Genomic DNA, 12,665 nt, shown 5'->3' with positions numbered 1-12,665 from the left:
TAATGTATCTCAAATAATTGGAACAGTCTAGGATCTCACTTACTCCTACTTGTCTATACAAAATTGCTGGCTTAACAAATAGATCTTATATCTCCATTCTATAAATAAGGAACTTGGCCAGAGAAAGTTGAAATATGAGCTTATACTGCTGCCAAATGCCCAACACAAGCTTAAGTATTTCTATTTAACCTAATTTTGGTCTAGCAGAATACAAACTACTTCTGTCATATTTGCATAGCTTTAGACTATAGCATAAGCCAATCTGGAGATTTATGACAGAAGTTGCCTGCAAAACTTCAATCATCTAAAAATCAGACATTTACTGTAAGCTTATCATCACTGAAGAGAGACATCATTATATTTCAAGTACTAGTTATTTCCTTCTAAATGACCATGAGCTTGTACTTTGATAGCAGTGTTACCTACATTTTGCATGCCTTAAATTTGTTATCTTCCCTCCCCTAGGAGTTTAATTTATCTTTTCTAACTACTTTCATGAGTAAATTGTCTCATTGTATCTTCTGGTGACAAGCCTTCTAACACACTGTCATTCTCTATATTAATTATGTTTTGAGGCTGACTGAAATTTCAGAAGGAGGGTTGTCATATAGTGCTGCTGTGGCTGCCTTGTTATATCAACATGGCTTATATCATGTGGCCCTATCAAAGGAACTTCCATACTTTTGGTTCCTGTCCTTTCCAATTACAATAGGGTTTGCAGCATCCAGCAAGACAAAGGGAAGACTACTGTGGAAGGTGTAAAGCATGAGTTAACTGGGGTGCGGGGGGTGGGGGGGAAGGCCTAGTCTGCCCATGAACTCTTTGTCTTCAGTACTTTGATGACAATGTGCAAATTTTAAATGTATAAAAGTCAATAGAATCATGCAATCATAGAATGTTGTGAGCTGGAAGAGATCCTTAAAGGTCATCTAGTTCACCCACCCTGTAGTGAGAAGCAATATCTTTCAACAGAACATCACTCTGAGCCCTGTCCAAACTCACCTCAAATGCCTCCAGGTATGGGGCTTCTACCAACTCTCTGGGCAACATATTTTCATGTTTCATCATCCTCACTGAAAAAAAAAACAAAAACAAAAACACCACAACAATTTAAAAACAACAATTTTAGCTCATGCTAAAAACATTGTCCCCATTTTTCTTATATGCCCCCTTTAAGAATTGAAAGGCTACAATGACATCTCCTGAAGCCTTCTCTTTTCCAGGCTTGAACATACCTAGTACTCTCAGCCCTTATTCAGAGGAAAGGTGTTCCAGGTCTCTAACAGTTTTTGTAGCCCTACTCTGGACCTGCTCCAAAAGGTCTGTCTTTCCTGCGCTGAGGACTTTCTTTCCAGCTGGACATAAGACTCCAGGTGAAGTTTCACCATGGCTGAATAAAGGGGCAGAATCATCTCTCTTGATCTGTTTGGCCACATTCTTTTGACACAGCTCAGATTATGGTTTACTTTCTAGAGTGCAAGTGCACGTTGACAGCTCATGTCCAGTTCATAGTCCTCCCAAATGTTGAGTACAAGCAAATACTCTATTAATTTAGTTTTATTTGAGACTGCATTTGTGAAATACCACAAATCATTGCTTTCCTCTGTACTCCCATTCCTGGCCACTACCAAAGTGTGGTGAGGCAAAAGTCAGGCTCTCCTTTGTCTGTTAACAGAAGTCCAGTCTGTCTGTTAACCATCTCGGATTTGGACACCTACTTGCACATTCTTAAAGTCAGGTGAAATAAATTCCATTTTAGAGCTTGATTCAACTGTCAAAAGGCACATGTCTAACACCCTGGAGTACTTGGAATACCAGTTAGAGGGCTGGCAATTGTCCCTCCTGATGTTACCCGGAAGTTCCCTAGGGAAGGTGGCTGAATAGTTTGTATGGATACACATGATACAGAACATTCCAGAGTGTCAGCTAGAGTCCAGAAAGGGTGTTTTTGAACTTCCATGTCTGTATCTAGGTAATCCCAGTTCTGGTACTCAGCAAGTCAGGGATATGATTCCTTTAACAAAATATTAGTATTTACATTAAGGTAGGACAACTTGTATTACAAATATTATTGTCATTATTGACACCAACTCTTCACCAAGTAAAAGGGAAGTCAACAGGGGCTTGCAGACTACTACACTGTAGAGGTCCACATTTAGCCAGTGAAATGAATCCCATTTTAGCTATTTAAGACAAAAGGCAGAAGCCCAAAACACAAACCCTGTGGTCAAAATAGGAGGAACATGTTCATTAGTGTGATGTTCTGAGGACATAACTCTTATCTTATAGTTCTCAGCCCTGTTTCCATCAAATATTAGTTGAATTTCAGTGACTCTCAAATATGTCTAGGCTTCTACTTACCTGCACTGCTAGTGTTGTGAGTAAAGCAATCTGGATGTGCAGTCAATTTACTTGAAAGAATTTATTCCCCTTTTTCTTTGCAGTTTCCTAATGAAAGACAAAAGGCATGCATCAAACAAGACTAATGGAATTCTTTCAGCAGATTTCAGCAGTTACTTGTTAAGGTATGGGTAAAGGATAGATCCAGGACACCTGAACAGAGTTTGAGTGGAGGCTTCAATATACATCTGAATTATCATTTGATTAAAGACTGATCTCTTTCAGAAGATAAAAAGAAAGGCACTTACAGCACAGTGCACTTCTATTTTAAAAGCCCTAAAGAAGGCTGAGAGGTGTCAGTAGATGTTTATGTCCTGCTTCTGCAAGAATTCACATACAGATGGACAGGACTTTATTGTGTATGAATAGGAAACCTTCAGCTTCCCTCTTGCAAATCAGAGCAGTCAGGCACATGCTAATGCACAGTATCCAGGGTCTGTGAGGTGTGAGGATGAGAGTGGAGTGCTGCAGCCTTAAAGGTCAAAAACAAAGGGGCAATATGTAGGGAAAATGGACACACATCTCAAATTGAAAACAAAAACTTATGGCATATTCATTAGCATGCTTGTTCCCCCAAAGTCTTCTCTTCTCCAGACTGAAGAACCCCAGCTCCCTCAGCATGTCCTCACAACAGAGGTGCTGCAACCCTTGGACTATCTTTGTAGCCCTTCTCTGGACATGCTCCAACAGCTTTGCATCCTTCTTATGATGGAAACACTAAAGCAGGATCTCAGTCCCCTCTCTTGCACTGCTGCCCACACTCCTCTGGATGCAGCCAGCACACAGTTGCCTTCTGGGCTACGTGACAGCACTACTGACTCCTGGGGATCTTTTCATTAGTCAATACCTACAAGTCTCTCTCTTCAGGGCTTCTTTCACCCCACTCTACACACAGCCTAGATTGGTACCACCACCCTTCACCTGCCCCAAGAAGCTCCTGTCCTTCCCTCACCATCCTCCACCCTACCTAAACAGCATTTTTACACCCATCCAAGAGCCTAGGGCAAGACACTCAGCCAGCCAAAATACCACACAGGGGAGCTCAGATCCAGTAAGGAGGCCCAGCCAGCGTCTATAGATGATGTTGGAGTAACCATCAACCCTGTTCCTACCTAACCAGGGGGCCACCAGGCCCCCCGGCCTTTGTCCTCCACCCAATCACCCAGTGTGCACCATGGGGACTCACCAGCAATGACAGGCAAAAGATCTCTCAGCCCAGATAGGCTCAGCTTGGGGCTTCTGCCTTTCCTGAGAGCGATTAAAAAGGGGAGTGGAGAGGGAAGGGAAAGTGGCCACACCTGGGGTGGGAGGAGACTCCAACAGAGCCCAGGTGCTCTGGGATTTTTAGACTGGATATTAGGGGAAAAAAATAAAAAAATCACAGAAAGAGTGGTCAGGAATTGGAATGTGCTGCCCAGAGAGGTGGTTGAGTCACTGACCCTGGATGTGTTTAAAGGTCATTTAGATGTGGTGCTTGGGAATATGGTTTAGGAGTGAACTTTGTTGAACAGGGTTATCAAGTGGGACTTGGTGATCCTGAGGGTCTTTTCCAACCTGAATGTTTCTGTAATTCTTGTGATTCTGTGATTCCTGTAATGTACTTACCAGAGGAAGACAGAAATGCACTATATGAATATAGCTTATGTGCATGTATATACCGATACATTAAATGTGTCTGCATATACATGGATACATTGTACTCATTTTCTCAAACATCTATTTTTTCAACGAACATGGTTAACATCTTGATTAGCAAGTCTGACAACAATTTCTCTTCCATGCACTGTCTAGAGACTGCCTCTAACCAGAATTGCATTTTAAATAATAAACAGGAACTTTCCACTCTAATAACTAAAGCACATTAATTTTTACATGATCTATTTTAAGAAACTGGGCCTATGTAATTCACACATTTTTTATTAGCTTAGGATTTTCTCTAAGAAGTGTTATGCAAAGATTACTCTCTGACAGATAATCTGTGTTTATAGTATAAATTAGTATGAGTATGTTAGTTGAAATTATACACCTTTGAAAGAGAAAATTGTGAAAGATAAATTTTGGCATGCACTGTTTGTTTTTTAACAAAAAAGTTTTTGGAGTAGAGAGTAGAAATTTGGGGACTGGTGAAAGTTATAATTGCTATTAAAAATATCTTAATAATATACTTATTCTGTAATTATACAGACCTCATACATTTTCTGTTATGTGGCAAATGATGCTGCTGCTGCTGATTATGTTGATTAACTTTTAGAAGACACTGTGGGCTGTCTGTCATTACAAGGAATTGCAATTTACTCCGAGAGTAAGTTTGGTGATTTTATTGTGACTGCTCAAAACCTAAAGCAATATGGTTTCTGAGACAGACTCACTGTTGGTTGATTACTTAGCTGCAACCTATAGTCTGAGACTATGACTTTAGCTCCAGGCTGTGTTTAAACAGCTTAAAATCATAAATAGCTATTGAACATTTGAAGCAGTTTCTTGCACTTTCAGGACATGGTGCAAAAGCAAAGAAGGCTGACTAGGAGAGCAGTGATCTCATTCATCATCATGGGAGTTTGTGCAATCCGCATATTAAAGAAAGTTTCAAACTTCTTTCTCCTCTATTTTTTTGGCAAGAAAACCAGGCAGCAAATTATGCTTTAAGTATCATCATGCTGTTGCTCTCATTGCTGACCAGGTCTGCAGCAGAAGCAACGCTGAGACTGCAATCAATTCTGGAAACTCATGAGTGAATCTGTCATTTTACTAATAGCTAGGTGTTTGGCTTAGCTCCAGCAGCACTTACAGTGCCTATATATGATGCAAAGAAGATTGAGATTTTTTTTTGCATCAAGTTTCTCTTTACTGTCTTCCCCAGGAACATTAAAGTCTTCAAGAAAAGAATAATGTGGCTGAAACTCAGATGGATTCTCCAAGCATTTTTGCTCCTTTTACACATTGGAATATTTATTTCTTTAAAGATTGTCTCACTCTTACTTTCACTCTTACTTGCACACCCAAATCTGAAATGATAATGATAATTTGCCCTATGGTATTTTCTACTATAAAAAATAGCCATACCCCTGTCATCATGTACAGTATTTTCTTTAGTTTCTTTATCAGTTTTTAACAGCTAGATTTCATGAAGTTTGAAAAAACAATTTCCTCTTCAAATGCCTTCTTTAGAACTATCAGACTGTACCGGTACCATCTTTGAAGTGCCTGTTGGGAAAAAGATGAAGACATCTTCCTAATGTATTATTTTGTAAGAGTAGCAGTGAAGGTGTTAAATGTGTAAAAACATGTGGAAAGAGCATGTCAAAGTGCCAATGTGATTAATCACCATTGCACATTTGAATGATTTTGTCAGAAAATGCTAGTAAGCTATTTCTATCCAATATCAAGAAGTAACAATAGTTATGTTGCATATTAACATGAGTTACTGTGTCAGGAATTAGTATACACCATATTCCATTAAATATATATTCATATATTCCAAATCATTGAAAGATCTTCTAAAAATCTAAATAAGAAAAGGCCAGCTCCACAAGGGCTGACATCACAAAACTGTGGTGACAAAGTGTGCTGTTTCCAAAAACTCTGATCATTTTAAATCACCGTTTCAACATACTCTTTTCTTTAAACACGCTTTACTGAGGACATGGCACTTTTGTCACAGATGGTTCTAATGGACCTGAAGAAAAGAAAATGCAGACCACAGTATTTCAGACTTTCTAACAGTTGAAGGGAATTTTAATCTGAAGTCCAAGCTTTAAATCCTGATTCCACTGAAGCTAATGACTAAATTCTTATTGTCTTTAGGAAAGCAGAAACTGTGAATTTTGTGTGAGTTCCCCCTGGAATAAAAAGACATTTTTGTACTTCTTTCTTTGACTTCTATGTATTTGAATTATAATCATTCACAGATCTGGAAGATTTGGTTTGGCTATGTGTTCTTTGTTTCCAGGTAAGGCAGAAGATAATGGGTGTGGTGTTTGGGTCTGCAAAACATCAGCAGCATTTTGTGTTACATTCCTTTGTGCTTCTAAGACACTCATCACTCTGGCACACCAGCTGTCACTTGCTGGTAGTCTGATTTTTTTATTTTTTTTTTATTAAGAGCTAAATGCTACATGTCATCATTCCAGATTTGCTATTGTATGTCTCACAGAATGAAAGCCCACAAATAATTCACTCCTCAAAGGCGAGCTTTTAGCAGCTGAGGTCATTTAAGAAAGCTACATTTTAAGGGGACTTTTTGTTGTTTTATTCCCAGTGAGAGGCTGTTGAAATGAAGCATATTTGCTTCCAGAGAAATCCTGCCAAAGCAAAATTACAGTACGGCTCACTTTTAAATTTTGCAGTAAAGTAGCACTTAAGGCTTATTGCAGTGCATTAGATTTAAAACCAATTAAGTACAATGCTAAATCAGTGTAAACCACATTTCTGAATTTATCTACAGCATAATGAATAACATCTGCATCTGCAAAGAGAAGATTTATACTGAGCAGCAAACCAAAATGTGTTGACAATTTGAGCAGTTTTCATTCCCTTATGTCATATGTCTTCATTATTTGGTAAAGCTTTACTATAATCCTTCATTGTTAGAGCAGTAAAAGGTGAAAACCACCCAGATCACAACAGCTTTACATAGTTTCTTCCACAGTTCATTTCCTTTTCTTAGATAAGGTACATTTTATTTAGGTCATGAGCTTTCTCCATTTGAAATCTGTTCAGGATTTTCCAAGGATCAAGTTTCTTCAGGCATGTTGGAGGATCAAAAATTATCTTCTGACCTCCCATGGACATTTCTAGTACTGCTCTCTCCAGAAAACTAACATTCAGTAAAGCCACCCTGCTCCTTTATTCTTCCTAGTTGACAATGGGCAGAAGGTATGACAATGGGAACCAAAATGCTCCAGTGCTCTTTCATGGGATAGATACCACCTTCAGCAGAGCTGAACATCCTTGCTAAGTCTGCCTGAATTTCCACATGTACCCTTTAACAAATAATGTATCTACTAAGCTGGATGGAGTTTGCACAAATATGTTTTATGGGATGGCTCCTTCTTGTGGCTCCTTCTTATTACAGACACGTGCAGCATGTAAATCAATGGAAAGGGAGCTTGGTCTGGGTGTTTGTGCCTTGTGTTCAAAGAGTAATTATTTCATGTTTATGACTGGTTTATGAATGTCCTACTGATGATATTGATAATGTACATATAATAATACATAGTAAAACAGCAGAAGCTTCCACTGCTGCTGCCTTTCAGCTCTTTGGCAGCAACATATTTCTTTGGGTAAAACACTCTTACTCCCATTTAATTTTTAATGTCTTTCAAGATGGAAAGCATATAAGGAGAACTGTTCTTAATGGTGATATGTTCTGTGAGTCAGAATTGTTGTCCACAGAAAGGTCACTAACAAGAAAATATTAGGGATACCTCTATATTTAAGGATTAGACTTTTGTGTTCATAAATCAGAGTCATCAATTCAATCTCAAAGAGGCTTTAGATTAATATTGTCCTTATTTATTTCCCAAGTTGGGTCCCTTGCCCTTATTATGGGCCTGTGTTACTCTCATACATCTAGAAAACACATTGTTTGTTGATGATATTTGAGTTGCATGAGGATTGACTGAAATGGATGTGAAATGCTTTTGTGAAGCTGAAGTCTTTCATCCTTGGTTACTCCTACATCTTGGGTTTTTATTCTTCAGGACTGAGATGTAGCTTAAACTACACAGCAGGGATTTGATTTTTTTTTTGGTGTGAAGCAGAAGATGTAATGTTGCTAGGAGGTTTGTTTAGCAGTCTGTTCCTACTGGATGGCATTATGTACTGCAAACAGACGACCAAAGGAAAAAGAGACTATGGCACATCTGAAACACAGGGTGGTTTCTGAATATCCAGGGTAAGGGGCTGGGAAGGAGGTGAGAGGGTAGGGGTGGAGGAAATGGGGGAGACCAACAAATGGAAATATCAGAAATGGATTTGAAAAAGAAAACAAAACAAACAAAAACAAACAAGAAAACAAAGAAACAAAACCTTACCATATGGCACTGATCATAGTACGACAGAGAATGTTCTGCTCTACTTTTTGAGTGATGGCATATGTGGCTTTCATCGTAAGGCCACTGGTCAGACACTCCTGTTTTCTTCAAACATCCATTTTGATAACATTAGATGCTACGCAGACAGTACCTCTGCAGATCCAAGAGCGGAAATTAATATTTTTGCCACATGCTTTATTGTGCTTCAGGGATGGTAAAAGCTTATTCAGACTTATCCCAGCTTGCACTGAATGGAGTAGAACTACCACCCTGTGAGTAATCATTATGGACTGGTTATAAAACAGTATAAATGATGAAAGACAAATCTATAGAAATATACTTCTGGTTCTCATATATCCCAGGAGCTCACTGATGTTAAGGAATTTATCCTATGGAATATGAGGGAGTTTAAAGCCATTTCACTAGTAAGGAAAAAGAGGGAAGTAAGGTCTCAGAATAAAAGCTGATTAATGTGCTTGTCTATCAGGGATGTAACATTCTTCTATAAAGTTAATGTTTTCCTCTGCTGCATAATATTTTGCTGTAAATATTTTGACTGGCATGCTTAAAATGTGAACACTAGTGATTTCAGTCCTAGTCTGCACACTGATTTATGCCAGATTAGCCAAAAAACCTGCCTGAGTTGGATTTCCTCATAGTATACTGCTGTGGAGGAAGCACAGAAAAAAAAAAAGCACAGTCCCTCTTTTGAAAAGGCTGTTTTAGCTGTTCATGCTGCTGTACTGGTTTGTGCTTTTTGCTGTGGAATCATGTTTGCAAAGCAAGCTCATATGAAAAGATATATTTTGTGCTTATTGTCTGCAAACGTGCAGTCATGCCGTTGGCCAAGAAATACTTTTTTCTTCCATACCTCAAATGATCTCCTGTGGCCTGTGAACAGGTCTGACTTTCTCTACTAATCTGTTGTAAGCCTTACTAGGAACATTAATTATTCACTAAGTTTGAGCAGGAATTTACTTTTGCCAGTGACTTTTTTCTTTTTTCTTTTTCTTTTTTTTTTTTTTTTATTTTTAATTACCCAGTGTTTTATATCACTGGGGCTTAAGGATAGCTTCATTTACCAATATCAGGTAATTGCTACAGTAGCAATTTGCTACCAGAGAACTGAGCAGCTGGAAGGTATTGATGTCTTGATAAAAGGTTGTTATTTGTGTTATTTTTTCCTCCCTCATTTTCATTTTTGGCCAGACAAACATGGTATCATGTGCCATTGTTAATGGGTATGTTACCTGAAGCTGTTACAAAAGTCCATGCCAAGTTCATCCCAATGAATTGAGGAGTAATGTAGTTTTAATTTTAACTCCAATTTTATCTAGAAAGATTAATTGTTGGGGGCAAATCCTTGTGTGGGGCCAAAAGGGAGTTATAAATCATTCAGTTAGATGATCAGATAATTTTCATGCTCCCATGGGTTTCAGAAAATGGACAAGAATAGCTTAAATCTGTCTCTTTCAGAAAGAACCAGTAGCTTGTGATAAATTGGAATCTGTCTTTTTCCCCTCTCCAGTGATCTCCATGGATGTGGGTGAAATGTCCACTATTGCTAATTTTATTGCAAGTGGAACCCTCCACTGCCTGCAAGTAATTCACATTTTTCAACAGCAGGTAATGGCAATAGTGAGTGTCTCCTTGCTGTCAGGTCATTTTATTTTTAAGTCAATGACAATGAAACTATTATGTACCATCTGATGAGAGTTTAATTTGTTTAAGTATAGAAGAGGATTTATTAGCAGTAATATGCCAGCATTACTATAGCACTCTACTCATACCTCTTACATATGCATTAGACAATTTCCCCTAATCTAAGCAAATCTAAACTAATCTAGGTAGATGCATAAGTATGAACTTCATTTCCCTTTCACTGAGACAAGTGTTAATCAGAAGGCACTCAACGGACCTAAAGCAAAGTAACTTAGCAGAGAATCAGGTCTCATATATTTTGTCAAATCTTAATATTGCATGAATATGGTCATGGTTTTAGTTGTAATTAGGGTCACAGAATATGATTAATTGCTTCTATGAAAGTGAGTTTACCCCTTAGCAAGGCATGCATCTGTGTCAGCTGCTAAACAGCAGTACTGTAGAGCATCTCTGACTAAGCCTCTCTATACTACTGCATAAATAATTCACATTTCCCCTCAGTACAAATTAAACAGAACCTAGGAAAATCTAGAAAGTTTGAGATGGGTGTTGTGATCAGTCCATCACAGTGCTTCTCAGCCACTCCTCCCTCCTCACCCCTCCCTTCTCCAGCATCGGCCCTCCCCAACTGGGCTCTCCATGGACACAGCTTCTACAGGAAATATCTCCTTGCCGTGGCCTGGGGCCTTCCCTGGGATGCAGGGTGAGTCTTGGCTCTAGAAGGGTCTCTCACTTTTGTCACTGGGACTAAATGTTCCTCTAACATTTCCTGATTATTTCTTTTTTAAACTAAAAAGGTGACAGATGAGTGGGAAAACAGAGATTCTTTGGAGCACAGAAAGCTCTCATAAATGTCCCCACCCTCCAGATCATAAGAACTAGGGATTTGAAAGGAAATACTGAACAGTTTTGCCTTCTTCAGAAGGGAGTAGATCAGTGTGTTTTGACAGTTTATACTTCTGAATCTTATTCAAATCCATTTGTTTGAAATTTGATAGTTTTTTCTAGACAGATTAGTTGAATTATAGATTTTTTTTGGTTGGAAAAGACCACTAAGATCATCGAGCCCAACCATTCACTGAACGCCACTGTAGACATTAAGCTATGTCCCAAAGTCCCATGTCCACATGTTTCTTGAATACCTCCAGGGATGGTTACGCCAGCACTTCCCTGGGTAGCCTGTTCTGATCACTCCTTCAGTAAAGAAACTGTTCCTAATATCCAAACTAAACCTCCCCTGCTGCAACTTGACGACATTTCTTATTGTTCTATCACTTGTTACTATGGGGAACAGACCGACCCATACCTCACTACAACCTCTTTTCAGGTAGTAAAACGGATTTAAGATGGTATTGGGAATCTCATTGTCTGTTTTGGTTCTAGTCCTCTGTTAACAAAATTGGAGCAGTTATAGTGATGATTAAAATATGCATGTTTATGCATTTATGTATTCATTTAAAAATACTTTTACCCAACTGGATGAAAATATACATCTTTTGTGGTGAATATTTTGTTATATGGTTTTTTTTTTTCACCTCAGAATGAAGGTTCATTTTAAGTGTTGAAAACCAGCTTCTAATGGATCTATTTTTCTTGAAAAGTAATTGAGAGAAGATACTAAGAAATTCCTGTGGTTGGTTTGTCTGTCAATGGCTGATGACTGATGCAGAATCGGGGGCTACAGTCTAATATAATTTGCTCTTCACTGAAGCTGCTGGAATTATGACTAGTTACTCTGCCAAAGATAAGGTCAGATCAGATCTACATCCAGATTCTCTTGGCAATGGATATTTTAGCCTTTTTGCTTTTGAAGTTACAAACTTCTGGATTTTGTAACATTGACAAGATAAGTAAAAATCAGACAGTACAGAAGTTACCAGTTTGAAAAGCAGTCTAGTAATTTCAAATTGACATCTTTATTTAACAAGTTCGAATGAGAAAGGAGTAGAGTGTAATAAAAATTGTTCTAAATATTTTTGGTTTTACCCTGTGGATAATTTGATTAATCATTAAGTACAGATGAGTCCCTGCTTCAAATCATCTTGATACATGTAAATGGCTTCCTAGTTACAGACAGATATTCATAAATAAAAGCATGAGAACCCTAAGATTGTAGTGTTTAACTAAAAGCCAATATTCCATACTCATTTGATAGCCTGTTTTCCTTTATCTTTTTAGCTTTGCCAATGATTTCCTTGTTCAATCACCTGATCTTTGAAGTATCCGATTTCAAGTAGAGAGGGAAAAATCTGCACCTGAACACAATAAAACAAGAATACTTTGCATACAGATCCCTCTCTTAAAGCAAATTGGCCAAAGGAAAACACTAGTTTTCACATGCCAGAGAATTACATTGTTCCCTAACCAATGGTTATAGATGGTTATAGATGACACAACCTGAGTCCATGGACCCTGAGTCTAAGTTCAATTTTCTTTTCTTTTACTACTCAAGCTTTTCCCTTCTTCTTTCCCCTTCCCCTTCCCCTTCCCCTTCCCCTTCCCCTTCCCCTTCCCCTTCCCCTTCCCTGAAAAGCACCAACCACCTGAAAATATTTATTTCTCTTTAAT

General features: G+C 38.3%; 1 long non-coding RNA gene across 1 annotated transcript in view; it reads right to left on the bottom strand.

Annotated features, from left to right (window-relative positions):
• Positions 1-398: 398 nt before the first annotated feature.
• Positions 399-12,665, bottom strand: part of LOC137449685 (uncharacterized) — a 64,712-nt gene continuing 52,445 nt past the window's right edge. The window contains exons 3-4 of the long non-coding RNA XR_010989446.1: positions 2,362-2,448; positions 399-1,073 (exon numbers count right to left, since the gene is read on the bottom strand). This is a non-coding gene — a long non-coding RNA (uncharacterized lncRNA). The remainder of the gene's footprint in view (positions 1,074-2,361; positions 2,449-12,665) is intronic.

The sequence above is a fragment of the Melanerpes formicivorus genome, unplaced genomic scaffold (genome assembly GCF_026170545.1).
Source record: "Melanerpes formicivorus ecotype bairdi unplaced genomic scaffold, bMelFor1.0.p_v2 SCAF_32, whole genome shotgun sequence".
Classification (NCBI taxonomy): domain Eukaryota; kingdom Metazoa; phylum Chordata; class Aves; order Piciformes; family Picidae; genus Melanerpes; species Melanerpes formicivorus.
Note: the sequence above shows the minus strand (reverse complement) of the source record. Positions and strands in the feature narration are given on the sequence as shown.